Genomic DNA, 14,578 nt, shown 5'->3' on the forward strand with positions numbered 1-14,578 from the left:
GATCCACGTTGATCCAAAAGCCAAGTCGCAACAAGATTGCATCGAGATGGAGAAATTAGCCTCTAGCATCACACGAAGGAACTCCATGGAATCTTTCGATCTCATGTCGCTTCGAACCGTCCTCGTCGGTGAGATCCATGGGAAAGCGCTCTATGACGAAGATCCTCCATTGCAAGACCTCCTGCATGTGACGAATGACACCAACTTATAAAGGGAATATAAACCGATGTTAGGATTTCGAGATCGCAAGAAGGTGGACGAAATCCCTTAAGTTGTGCAACCACTGCTCATAGCAACCAACATAGCAAATGACATCTAGTTGGCCTTCTTGTACATGTTGGATGTTCATGCTTTCCTTTACGTCGAAACGCCCATGAAGCTAAGGCTTTGTCAGCAAGATCTGGATTTGTGCGACGACGGAAGCCTCCTCACATTCAATGATTCTATAACTCGCCCTTGTGGAGCAGCAGATCTACCATTATCACTTGGAGAAGGAGAAGACGAAATATGGATAATTCTTTTCTTCTTGATAGTTTCGTGTAAAAGTGCTTTCAGCGACATCATTGGAACATATTTCCTAGCAACATTAGATGTAATGGCTTCCCCGGTCCACCTCAAAGTGATATACCTCAGTGATGCCGAAAGTCTAATTGTCCTTGATGTCGACTTAAGGACAACCAGGAGTATTTGAGATGCCATAATAAGAAAGCTCCTCACCACCATAATGGTGTCAGAAGAGGCTCAGGGATAAGTCAATATGGTTGACCTTCATGTACGTGAAGATGAGGTCTCTTTGGAGGATGGATGTGGTATGTAATACCGTAAACTCTGACATTTATAGAAAAAGATTTAATTGATAATTTAAGGTGTCACTACAACAACCATCAAAAAAAATTCAAAATTATTTAACAACATGCAGCAGAAATTAAAATAATAACTATAACATCCTAAATTTTCCAGCGCAAATTTAAAATATTTATCATAGTAAAACAATTCAACATTCAATTTAGGATGCTACACTACAACATACAATCAATCTGCTCAATAGTAAAGACATGTAACACTTGACATTTATAAAAATAGTAATAATGACCACATGTCTGAATGTTAACTTTTATTAAATAGCAGTGGAACAAGAATAACAAATATTTAACTTAACATATCCAACATCAACATAACATGTCATTATCATGAATGTTAAAACATAGCGAAAGACACGACGTTCCCAATTCCCCGGTGATACACATCAGAGCAGACGCCGATATATACATAAACAGAAGACTTCATCTTCCACTCACATCTGAGCTCATACTGCGAATTATCTACATGTTACCCACGTGGAGGCAAAATTCAAATAGAATGAGTGAGATATCATGATTCTATAAAGGAAAGTATGATAATAAATAAGCATCAGATTATCACGTGCACATCATCTATTCCATAACATAATTCCACATAATCCATACAACAACTATTCACACATAATAGCAACATAATAACCACCCGACATAATAACAACGTAATCAACCATCCAACATAATAACAAATGCAACCAATGTACAATGTAATGAGACTCAACAACTCGACTAAATGCATGTGGTACCGTGAACACTCAAGTTCACCGCTTCGATCCTCACCTCCTAGGATTAAATCCACCAACTTGTTACCATTACTTCCGATAACATCTCACTTAGTCCATCACCTCCAAAATTAGCTACCGACTCCATCCACATAATGGGATTTGAGGCTAACCAACAACAAACCATTTGTCTAACAACATGAATGCATGCAATATAGTATACATGCAACAACAACATCATACACAATGATCCACTATCATAGTCAATGTAAACCTCCAATACTAGCCATCATGCATCAAACACATGTTATACGGCTCAACGATATCAACATACAACATAACAAGCAACAACAATGCATTTAAGGTCATGTCACACCACCACGTAAACATTACAATGCATTTCAACACTATAACATAGAAAAATATTCATTTTCAGATACCAAAACCAATTTTAAATGAAATTACACGCTCTCAAGTTTCCGACGCTTCGAAAGACACTCGAATCGAACACTCAGAACAAAAGTTATGAATTTTTAAAGTTTTAAGAAAATGCTCCCAGTGTAACTGGTTACCCCAAAACCAGTAAACGGTTACACTACACCCTGTAGCGCAACTGACACTGCCACAAACACACGGTAATCGGTTACCCAAAAACCAGTAACCGGTTACACCCCCTTTGTCCAGCCTCTGTGTAGCTTTTGTTTTATAGTGTAATTTGTTATTCAAAAACCAGTAATTGGTTACACCCCCCAAATTTTGCCCAGAACTGTGTTTTTTAAACAGTGTAACTGGTTACTCCAATTCTTGTAACCGATTACACTGTTGCAGAAGCACTTTTCTGCAACATTTTCAAAACTAAATCACTTAAAAATTCATCCCAAAACCCTATTTTTCTTACAAATCGTTTGTACTATATTTTAACACGAAAAAACACTTTTCCAATGTTCAAAATCCCAACTTATTTACACCGAAAACATTCATAACTCAGTTCTGACTCTGACCCAAAACAACATCAATCACACAACATTGACATCATACAATCCAATCAATTTTATGATTCCAACAACAACTATAACAACAATTCACCATTTCAACATCAGTCACAAAATCATCATACCACACAATTCAACAATTACCAAATATTCACCTTGATCATGAATTTAGAGAAGAAAAGCACAAAACCTACATGGCATAATCTACCCACCATCATCATGTTAACCCTTAAATAATCAAAACCAAACTCTTACCTTAGAGTTCCTAACAATTGATTCTTTGACCTTCAACAATGGTGAATTCTCCTCTTGAGCCATAGCCTCTTCTTCTCCCTTTCACAGTTTCTTTTCTCCCAAATGTTATGTTCTCTGTGTTTCTATCTCACTATCCCCTTTTCTATTTTTATTATAATTCTTATTATTATTAGTAATCACACTAAATAAAATAATAACAAATAATAATACTCCTTATTATTTAATATAAATAATAATAATAATAACCCATTCTAATTAAATTAATATTCATCTAATATTAACTAATTAACTAAATAATAACTAATATAATTAATTAGTTTTACTCACCACACCACTCTTTCTACACTTTTGCTCACACATTCCTATTAGTTGTATTTTTAAGTGTCGGGTTTTTGTTATCGTATCCACAGGGATTGTAAGATATCACCGCCGTTCGATGGTTGTATTAATTCTAGCTCAATGTAACAATAGGGTTTTGGTTGGTTGTCACGTTATCTTGCATAAAAAGGTAATAAATTGCGGTAAAAGTTTTGGTTTGAATAAATGAGAAATATTGCCAAAGTTAGGGTTCGATGATCACTTTGCATGTATTTGTTCGGTCAACAATCTTATAAACTCCTTTAGATGATAAATCATTTCACAAAGTCCTCCCAATATGTTTCTCTCGAACACACATTGTGAGTTTTCCCATTTTGATCCATTGTTTCTCTCGAACACAATCTATCAAAATGACAACTTTTTGGTTCAACCTTATGGTGAACAAAATCATTCATTACTATCTCTAGCTAACAAACAAGATTGGATGAAAACCTAGGTCAAGAGTTGGTAAACATCTCTCGATCATAAACCAACACAAAGAGTTTTAAATAGAAACAAAGTTTTCATCATATATTCACCATTAAAGAGTTTACACATGAAGATCCTTACATTTACACACAAAGCTAGTAATCACCTACATCTAACCTTGACAAATGGATGACTTAGCTACTCATTTTCATGGTAGCTTGGTCGGCAAGTTTCGGAAGAAGGTTGATCAACATCCGAGTCGAATAATCGAGATTGGATGGGAATCCACCTTCTTTTTATAGAAGATGGTTACAAGATGAAGAGAAATGAAATCTAGGTCAAAAAGATTCTAAGAACAATGCTGTAAAAAAATCTAGAAAAAGTACAAAAGTATGGAAAAACTAGGTAAAACTAAGGTATGGCTTTAAAAAGTGGCACTTGCTACTTATAGAGCTGTACTGGGCTATCATGCTCGCTAGGCGAGCAGAATGGCTCGCCTAGAGAGGGTCTAATTGAGGCACATGAGGCACCTGCGCCCAGAGAAACAGTCTATCTCAGACTGTCATGTTCGCCTAGCGAACAAAACCTTCGCCTAGCGAAGGGCACGCTTCAACCCTCGCTCCAGCGAGGTTGAGAGGTTTGGCTACTGGAATCCTCGATGGGAACTCGCTAGAGCCTCGCCTAGCGAGTGAGTGCTGGCTGCGCTTTTCACCAAGTCTGGACGCGCTCGCTGCAACGTTCGCCGGAAGCTCGCCTAGCGAGTGCTTCGCCACAGAACTCGCCTAGCGAGCAAGCTGATGAATGCTTGTTTTATTTGGTTCCTTTGCCAACTTTCTTGTGTCTTCATTTTCAATTATTTCATGCCTTCTTCCTGCATAATAACACACAAATCAAAGGTACCAAGATCGTTTATCAATGTATTGCATTTCATCTAAAACAAAGGTGGTTTTTGACAATTTAGCAAGGAAATGGAGTGAAAGATGCCCACATATGATAGCTCAAATAAGCACTTTTGGGCATCTAACAACTCTCCCCAACTAGATTCTTGCTTGTCCTCAAGCAAAGTATGCCCCTTGAAGGACAAGAGGATTTGCTTTAAGAAAAAGGTTTCTCCGAAGTTGGATAAAACGGCTCAAACACAAGCGAATCAGCATATACAAGTTTCCAACGGTTCGAATAAAATAATACACAAGAACTAAAACTTAATAGCTATGCGAAATATTTATCTATCTACAACAATATTATTCTGAATGAATCACCCTATCTCTCCTCTTCGAATAAGGAATGAAGAATTTACGCGTTTGCAACCGCGGGAATAATCTCACTCTCTAACAAATAATGAAGAAATCAATTCGATTCATACAATGTCTAACAATTATAATTGGTAATGTGGAAGCACGAAGATCACTAAGGGCTTTTCGGTTGAAACTTGGTCAGGTTAACAAACAAGGGTCATTTCTAAGGCCATTGAAAACGAAATTGCCGATGCAAAAGAGACATTCACTGTACACATATTCACACATCTCGACTTCGTTCCATTTGTTTCTTATTTGAAACCTTCACAACTCTTATTTCACAACTCAATTTTTATTTTTCACTATTTTTCTTCCAAGCAAGCATTCATTTTCATTCTTTCTATTTTTGTTCTTTTCTTTCACATCATATTTACAAAACAGATGTTTCTTTTCTACATTTTTATTTTCAATGCTTGCTCGGTTTTTCATTTCTTTTTTCAAGAGTTGTGGTACTTACCGATTCTCCCCAACTTATTTCTTACTCACCCTAAGTGAATGCTCTTAACTTTTTACGGCAAAAGAACAATAATCAAGATTTTCCGGGTTGTAAAAAAAAAGATTTTTGAAATCTCGCTTTATTTCAAGCAGAGATTCAACTGTTTAAGCTCAAAGGGGTTAACGAATACTCTCTCTGCTCACAGGTAAGTTGTTTTTTGATGTAGTTGTGCTCGATAGAAAACAAGTGCCTTGATCATTTCTAACTACTTCGACATATTCAAAATAATAAAAGACAAAGCATGAATCAAATGAATCAACAAAACTTATTAGAATCCAGCATTTAAGTGTACAATGGAGGTTTCCTCACAATTTGTGGTTTTAAGTCCTAGATGAAACATTCATTCAATTATGTTGCAAAAAGACAATATTCAATTTACCAAAAAGAGTAAAGTTCTTAATGCATTCTAAAATTCTAGCCGGAGGTAACCATGTACCTTAGCCTCATTCACTTGTTTATTCTTATCATTGCCATCCAAGCTCGGATGCACCTTCATTGGGTACTTCTTTGAGGAGCAACCAATCTAGAAGGTTTGCCACTCAATCAACCAAAAACTTATTAAACAAACAAAATTAAAAACATAAATAAATAACATTACTGAAAAATTAAATTTGTTCATGGGGGACAAAACACCCCAAAAGTACAAAACCAAAGTCAAAATACAGAATCCGAAAATACAATAGAAATAAACATAAAAACTGAAAAATACAAAAACTTAACCCTCCAAGGGCTCAGAATCCTCCTCGCTACCGGCTTCAGAACCGGTAGCCTCATCATCCTCAGCATCATCATCATCATCAGCTGCAGCACCTGAAGACGCACCAGCGCCCGCCCCCTCACCATAGACAGGCCTGTCCACAGGCCAGTTGGCGTTAAGCAGAAACTGCTCACGCGTCATCAAGGCATGAGCACCACTTCCCTGCAGCTGTAACCGCTGCATAGAGTCGTGCATATCTATCATGGCACGCTGGGATGCCGCCATCCATTCAAAACTGAAATCACACACAGCCTGCAGGTAAGGATCAGGTCCAGGAGTAGAAGTACTAGGACCATCAGAAGCCCGGGTACTCTCTGCAGCTGCACTGCCTCTGGCATTCTTCGCTCTACAATATTTGGCCACGTACCGGTCATCGATAGGTGGCGGGATCCTGACCTGACCCCGAGACGGTAGTTTCACCTTTGCCTGAATGCACAAACGCATGATCAAACACGGGAAAGCTAGGGGACAATTCACACGAGCCCCCGACTTTAGCCCGCTCTCAATCACGGACTTAAGCTCATTAGCGATGATCCTCGCCACATCGATCTGGACGTTGGAGAGGATACTGTGAACCAAATGTGCCATTGGATCGGCACTGTAGAGGTGTGGGACTTTGGCTGGATGTTTGTCAGAACCAAAAGCAGAATCAGTTGAGCCAAGGGAGTCATGTCCTCCCTATGATACCTCATTGGAACCCCAAATGGGTTCAGCTCAACAAATTTCCCTCTTAATAGCAGGGCGGTAGAAAGGGCTTCAACATCTCGGTGAAGCCGTAAATCAGTGTGGTATGTGTCTCTTTCCTCAGCTCCCAGCTGGAGCGGCTCACCAAGGACTCGGTTAATGGCATCCCTATCAAATGCAACTGGACGGCCGACCACTCTAGATATCCAAGTAAAGGGCTCGTCGTCATCAGGCAGTGCGTTTGCATAAAACTCACGCACCGTTGCTATGTCATAATGCTCAAGTGGGGAAATTAACCGATCCCACTTCATAGTGTCCATCAACCCGGCAAATGCTCTGTTTGTTCCTTGGGGGTTGATGAGGAATCGCTTCTCCGGAAGAATTTTCCGTTTCTCCAGAGTAACGTACCTGGCGGCATGCTTCGCCCCGACAAATTTGTCGTTATCAAATTGGATCGTTACTGGACGGGAATTGCTCGTTCCCTTTCTCTTCTTTGACGCTCCAGACCTTGATTCCATCTGCAAAATATAAAAGGAAACAACACACACCAAACAAACAGATTAGACAACAAAACCAAAATTCAAAGGACTGTCAGGCTCGCTGCTGCTTCGCCTAGCGAAGTGGCAGCGAACGCTCACCCCAGGTTCGCCTAACGAGTGCTAGCGAACCTTACGGGTTTTGGGGCGTTACAACTCTCTCCAACTTAGAACATTTTCGTCCTCGAAAATTACTTGATGTGAACAACTCTAGAAAGACTCCCGCATCCTATTTTCCAACTCCCATGTCATATTTTCTGAAATTCTGGCGTAGTCAGAATTCAGATGTTCTACTCCAAGTCATGACATCTGATCCAACATTGTAACTAATACAGCAAGACAATTATACAAATTCAGCCCTGTACTAATATACACATGTTCACAGATGTCACGACATCTGCTTCTATATCACCCTAGAATGGAGGAACACCTAGTTCTGTGCATCTGGTAGAAAGACTCAGCAGAGATCAACCATAGCTCTAACTTCTGTTACTTTCCTACACAGTTATCAGCAAGATGTCTCAATAGTGATTTGGACATCATCTGTTACATTAATCCAGTTTGCTGGCCTTGTACTTGTATTTCCTAAAATAAATGTTGAACAAGTTAATCTAATTTCCACTTATTAGGGTGCTAACAAATAGGCTATTTGTTAGGTTCATTACATGTAGTTCAGTTGTTAGTTTCCTGGATTTTAGCCTGAGAAAATTACTGAAACAGAAAAACTAATCATCCTACAATTCAGCACATGCTGTCAGGAATGAATGTTACAACATTCAGTTTGACAACCAGAACATAAACCTCATGTTGATTCAGTTATGTCCCTGAAAACCGACTGTGCTAAATTTGCTGTACTGCAATAGACTAACCAGTCTCTAATTCAGTATCAGCATACATGACTAACTGTCAAGACATCCAGTTTGACAGTTTCACAATGATCCTTTGCCCAGGTCTGTTATCCTCTTGATAACCAGACTGAAATAAATACTGAACTGAAGCAGAAAAACCAACCTGCCTATTATTCAGTATATGTTGTTAATGATGAATGTCAAAACATTCTGATTGACATTCAAACAGAAGGCTATGTATCAGGTCTGTTATAATCTTGATAAGCAGACTAAAATCCAAGCTGAGTTATGGCAGACAGGATTATAACATGCAGAAGGTAAACAAACACAGGAAATTGTTAACCCAGTTCGGTGCAACATCACCTACTCTGGGGGCATACCAAGCCAGGAAGAAGATCCACTATCAGCAGTATTAATTCAGAGTTAAACTCCCCCGTTTACAACTCTTCACTTAATCCCTACCCAATGCAATCTATACCTAGGAACTCCTAGATAGAAACCTCCAGTTTCCATTCCTATCACTACAAGTACAATGTAATGTTAAACAACTTGAACTTGCTTCACGGCTTCATTCAAGAACAAACAACTCTTACCTACAGGCTTTGAGTTACAAATACTCTCAGCTTTGAACACTGAGAAACACATGGTAACCTTCCTACAGGTTGGGAGGTTTACCTCACACACACCCCTAATTTTTCATTCTAAGAGGCTTACAAAAACTAGGTTACAATATGCTATTTATAACCTAATCACCCAACTGGATTTGGGCCTTCAGAAATCGCAGCAAACTTCTTCTTTGCTGTTACAAAGCCAGCAGAAAATTTCTGCTACAAATAAGGTCTTCAATCTTTTAGTTCCTAAAACCTCTCCATATATATCTCCATATTTTGAGCCTATATATATTCTGATTGAGTCTTTAAGACCTCCACATGGGAGTTAGGATATTCACCAAATATCCTCACTAATCCCAGAATATATACTGAATTAATTAATTCAGTTTTCTACACATGTACGATGCCACAGGCATGATGTCGTGACATCGTACATGACATGTTGGTCCAGATGTTGAACTTCTTCAACCCAACATATTAAAACAACATAGATGATTACATTATTTGTTTTACAAAATTAATGCCAATCCTGAGGTATTAACAATCTCCCCCTTTGGCAAATTTTAGCTAAAACAAATAAGCCTCTGTCATTATCTCCACCACCACAAACACCAAAGTTGGTGTACATGAGGAAGTAGAGGTACAAGAATCAGTTGCATCAGAACCCTTCCCCTCAACGGTAGAGCTTCCTGAAGAATATGTAATGCTGAGTACATAAATAATGTAACTCAGATCACAAGACACAACTGTCCTCTTAACTCAGATCACAAGACACAAGAGGTATACACAGTTAGTGACTTTAGTGCCTGAAGCCAACTTCTGCTTGCTACCACATTTTGCTTGCTTGCTTGCTTCTGGTATATTCTCAGGATAATATTTCTCTCCCCCTTTTTAGCTAAACATTTCTAAATGAACCCTTCACAAAACCAGATCCAGGCACAGTTTGCCCAAACCTTAACATACCCCATGGTTTAGAGGGAATGGAATGTTTCTCTTGTGAGAAGAGGAGTGCTGTTACATCCTTTAAATAGTCCAGCACGTGCTTAGGAATTAACGGTAGGAATAAATGCTTGGTCAAGATTCATTAATATTTGCTGAGAAACAGTCAGAGAATCACCAATAAAATCTCAGACTATCTTTGAATACCTTTTATAGCTCTTGACTGTTTCTTTTCCAAAACAACAGTTCCAGTGCATGGAGACTATTCCATATATGTAGTCAGACACGTTACACGCGATGTCTTAACATTCAACGTGGCTTTTGCCTGCATTCTTCAAGTATTCTTCCTATCAACATTTCCTAAGACCACTTTCGTACCTCCAGTAGAAACTTGACATTTGGCACCACCAAAGCCAAAATCACAAACACCAGTAGATGGTTACTCCCCCTGTACCACACAACTGTAACAATCAGGCTTAATCTAATTTATCATAATTAGACACACCACATCCATATTTCCTCATGACTTTAATATTCAGAAGGAAATAACAACATTGTCCAAGGCAATGTCATGACATCCGATCGGACATTCTTCTGCTCACTCAGCCTTGACATCCACCACATCTTCCTTATAACTAACAAGGTGCCATACCCAGTTATCTGAGAACACATAGACCACAAGCTTGATGATTACTTGCAGCGCAACGACAGAACTCCCCCTGTCATGAACAACCAACTCTCCTCCTGAAACATGGAGATCACATATGAACATATCCAACACCCCAAAGTTGGACCTTTACAAACTTCCTGATTCAAGAAGAACCCCGACCACTTGATGAATGGAAAACACAAGACGCATCTTCATGTCTTCAAGAGCACACCCTCTGTTCAACCCTCTTGGCTGAGCACATCCATACTCTGTGTCAATCTCTCTTCTAGCCAGAACAGAAGCTCACATTACACAATGTTCTATCATGAGTTAGGACACCCTTCATAACATAACTCCATCTGATAATCTTCAGATAACACTGAGTTATTGGCTTGATCTACAAGAGCCCAGATAGAACTTGGGATGTATACACTCTTGTCCCATTGCAAGAGATAATCTTCCATAGATAGCTCAGAACTCCTACCACAAGTTCCAAGAGATGAATAGAAAACACCTCCTTTTGTCTTCAACTTACTACTTTTCTGCTCAAAAGTAATTTGTTTCAGACTTTCCTCAAGAATAATTAGTTGCCATATGTTGATCATCTTGATTCTTCGAACTCACTTCTGAGATAGACCAACTGTCACTGGTTGATTGCCTCCTTCATGAATCCTCATATGAAAAAGCCAAATGCCACTTTTTGACCTCTCCAAGTGAGACTTGAACTTCAAGCTACATGTTAAACGAAACTTAGATTCTCTAAGACATGAACATGTAACATCTTCTCCATCCAGCAACTCCAAAGAACTGCAATGAGAACGATCCTTCTTGAAGTACCCAATCTACAACTCTATAGACCCTTCTATCTTAAGTTGATGTGCCACTTCACCACTAAGATTCTGATGTTGAACCAAATGTCACAACATTGTTTTTTAACATTCAGTTGTTGAATTCAGCTCCTTCTTTTGCCACTTGAAATAACTTCCTCCTTACACAAAACAAGAGTTCAATGCTCTCATAGACTTGATTGTGGAACCAAGTTTGAGTAAACAACCTCCATTCTGCAGGTTTGCAGTTAAGTCATCCAAGCTCACACCTTGATGAATTCCTGCTTCTTCTCCAAAGACATCAGACACTCTAATGCATGAGTCTTCAGAAGGACCAGTTAGAGACTAACCCTTCAGCTATACCAAGGATTCCACTTCCTAAGGTAAGGCTGTTTCCATGATGTCAAGAATGTTGCCACTTGTTCTTAACTCCACAGTGTGCATTAGCCAATGCACTTCCTTACCTAGATCAGAAATAAACTGATCCAAGTAACCACTATGATGTCTTCTTCTTCTTGTACACACCTAGGCTGAACATGTTTCTTGCCAGGAAACCTTTTCAGAGATCATATGCTCTTGCTGCCACCAAAGAGATAGATCATAAACCAATGTACTATCCTTCCTGTGATTCTGCACAGGATCTTGAAGATGAGATGTTCCAACATCTTTAAGAACATCAGTTATCTGGAGCTCCAAGGATAATCAATTAAATACTTGTACTTGGCACAAGTAGACATTGATCTTAAATCCTTTCCCAATTATCCTTTCAGATACTTCCACCATAAGAATACTTTGAAAATACTCTTCTTGTGTCAACATCTTCTGCTTGCAAGCACCTCAATAGTTTTGAGAATCTTTCCAGATTAGATTCACCCTTAGGAATGAGAGAGATGAATCCTTCCTTGCAAATGTATCACATAACAACCAGAACCCATGTCACACAGGTCAACAGCCAACCAGACCTTAGGCTGACCAAACGTGAGGAGGTTAACCAAAACTCCCCCTCAAATTAACAATCATGCAAACTCCACACCAATATCCATGCATTGTACAAAAATGTCTCAACATGACATACACTATCCCTACCAGAGGCAACTAACTCTATGAGTTATACCTCTACATACTCCAATCACACCAATCAGACTCCAGCTGACCATACGTACTAGTGAAGAAAGCATCACCAGTCAATAGTAGATATGCATTTCCAGAGCATACTACCTCAACCAACCTCTGAATCTTCATCTTCTCACTTCTTGAAAGAACTGCCACTTCAGAGCATGGTGTTTGAATAACAATATTCATGGTCCCACACCTCTTAGAAGAAATAGCAATCAGGTTACCCCATCATTGACTTCTAACATCCAGGAGACTTGTCTTCCAACACAACATAGTACTTTAGGGCACAACTATCCAACCCTGATCAATCTACAGGAATAAGACAATCGGCAGGAAATTGCACAATGTCACATCTCAACCAGCTCCACTTCTAGAGATCAGACTTCTAAAAGTGACCTTCTTAAGCACACACACAGTTGACCCTACCCTTGTCAACTTAGCACACACAGATGTCTCCTCTTCCAGGTCAGGAGTAGGTTCCAAATAAAAGTATCTCTTTGTTTGATGCCTAAAACCATTTGCTCTTCAACCAGTAGGTGCATACTTGTTGAACAACATGTTCTAACATCACATAGAACATTAGTTCCACCTGCTTGGAACAAACCCTCCTTGAAAGTCTTCAAGGTCTTCATATGCACTACCCAAGTGAGTAAAAGAATCAGTGATCAGGTGATTCTTACCATGATGAGTGGACTTGAGGAGACTCAAGTATCTTTGACATCCTTAGTACATTATGATGAAATCTTGAATACAGCAGCCTTTCATCCATATGAGGGGAAACTACATCAGAGTTTGAGTTTTGCCAGGTATTATGCAGCGGAATTCATAATACAACTCAACCTATGAACACACACTTCACCAGATCAGCCTCCAAGAATATACCAAGTTTGAATATGATTCAATACTAGTACAACTGTCCTACACAAAGGCCAATTGCCAACCTCCGGAGACAGGTACACACAGTTCCCGTTATGAATAGTCCATCCACCTACTTCAAGGGACCATTCAGGGAAACCATAGAACCTTCCACATGTTCCAACATCAGTTCTAACATAACTCCTTGCAAGATACCATAAAGTATCACCCATGGATCTCATCCAGAAACAGAACAGGATGCCTGCTCTGATACCATTTGAAATTCTGGCGTAGTCAGAATTCAGATGTTCTACTCCAAGTCATGACATCTGATCCAACATTGTAACTAATACAGCAAGACAATTATACAAATTCAACCCTGTACTAATATACACATGTTCACAGATGTCACGACATCTGCTTCTATATCACCCTAGAATGGAGGAACACCTAGTTCTGTGCATCTGGTAGAAAGACTCAGCAGAGATCAACCATAGCTCTAACTTCTGTTACTTTCCTACACAGTTATCAGCAAGATGTCTCAATAGTGATTTGGACATCATCTGTTACATTAATCCAGTTTGCTGGCCTTGTACTTGTATTTCCTAAAATAAAGGTTGAACAAGTTAATCTAATTTCCACTTATTAGGGTGCTAACAAATAGGCTATTTGTTAGGTTCATTACATGTAGTTCAGTTGTTAGTTTCCTGGATTTTAGCCTGAGAAAATTACTGAAACAGAAAAACTAATCATCCTACAATTCAGCACATGCTGTCAGGAACGAATGTTACAACATTCAGTTTGACAACCAGAACATAAACCTCATGCTGATTCAGTTATGTCCCTGAAAACCGACTGTGCTAAATTTGCTGTACTGCAATAGACTAACCAGTCTCTACTTCAGTATCAGCATACATGACTAACTGTCAAGACATCCAGTTTGACAATTTCACAATGATCCTTTGCCCAGGTCTGTTATCCTCTTGATAACCAGACTGAAATAAATACTGAACTGAAGCAGAAAAACCAACCTGCCTATTATTCAGTATATGTTGTTAATGATGAATGTCAAAACATTCTGATTGACATTCAAACAGAAGGCTATGTATCAGGTCTGTTATTATCTTGATAAGCAGACTGAAATCCAAGCTGAGTTATGGCAGACAGGATTATAACATGCAGAAGGTAAACAAACACTGGAAATTGTTAACCCAGTTCGGTGCAACATCACCTACTCTGGGGGCATACCAAGCCAGGAAGAAGATCCACTATCAGCAGTATTAATTCAGAGTTAAACTCCCCCGTTTACAACTCTTCACTTAATCCCTACCCAATGCAATCTATACCTAGGAA

The sequence above is a fragment of the Lathyrus oleraceus genome, chromosome 5 (assembly GCF_024323335.1).
Source record: "Lathyrus oleraceus cultivar Zhongwan6 chromosome 5, CAAS_Psat_ZW6_1.0, whole genome shotgun sequence".
Classification (NCBI taxonomy): domain Eukaryota; kingdom Viridiplantae; phylum Streptophyta; class Magnoliopsida; order Fabales; family Fabaceae; genus Lathyrus; species Lathyrus oleraceus.